The 697-nt window shown below is 52.5% G+C and overlaps 1 protein-coding gene across 1 annotated transcript in view; it reads left to right on the top strand.

Annotated features, from left to right (window-relative positions):
• Positions 1-697, top strand: part of LOC107116481 (COUP transcription factor 2) — a 13,260-nt gene that overhangs the window by 4,690 nt on the left and 7,873 nt on the right. The gene's annotated exons all lie outside the window — the stretch shown is intronic.

Genomic DNA, 697 nt, shown 5'->3' with positions numbered 1-697 from the left:
TCGTTTTGGGACCGTGGGGCCTTCCCTCGCTCCAGCCATGCCAGCCGTGTACAAGGCTGAACTGCCCAATAAGGGGCGAGGGGAGGTCCGGGAGCTTTTGACCAGTCAAAGGCAGCCTCTTGCCTTATAAGGCGAGCGGTCGCCATGGCAACGTGTGCTAAGTTGCAGCCGTCGTGTCAAAGTTCACTATATAGAGAGCTCAGCGAGCTGAGCGCGGAGAAAGCGTCCGCCACTCTTCCCAGCCCCGCTCCTATAAATCGCATTCACTCCTTTAACCCCCCTCCTTAGCATATTTGATCACTGGGATTCTCTGGTCTTTTTTCCCCCCTTCCTCCCCTTTCTCTCCCTTCTTCTTCCCCCTCTCTTTCTCTCCTTTATATTTTTTTGCTCCCCTCCCCCTTTACCCCTTCCTTTTTTTTTTGCAAAATAATAATAATAATAATAACAATAATTCGCCCCTCGTCTCTTCTCTTGCAATCTTGGCTCTCCCCCCCCTCCCCCACTTTCGCAGGCATGCAAAATCCTGTTGCGATTCTCGCTTGTGATCTTTATTATTAATTTTTTTCCCTCTTCCCCCCCTCCTCTGCTCGGGCTCCCCCTCCCCCTCCTCCATCCCTTTTATCCTTCTTCCTGGTTGGGGGTGGGGGCTCCTGAGCTTGGGGAGAGTTCTTGCTATCTCTCGCGCTCCTCTCTCTCT

This window comes from Gekko japonicus, unplaced genomic scaffold (genome assembly GCF_001447785.1).
Source record: "Gekko japonicus isolate JY-2015 unplaced genomic scaffold, Gekko_japonicus_V1.1 scaffold41, whole genome shotgun sequence".
Classification (NCBI taxonomy): domain Eukaryota; kingdom Metazoa; phylum Chordata; class Lepidosauria; order Squamata; family Gekkonidae; genus Gekko; species Gekko japonicus.
Note: the sequence above shows the minus strand (reverse complement) of the source record. Positions and strands in the feature narration are given on the sequence as shown.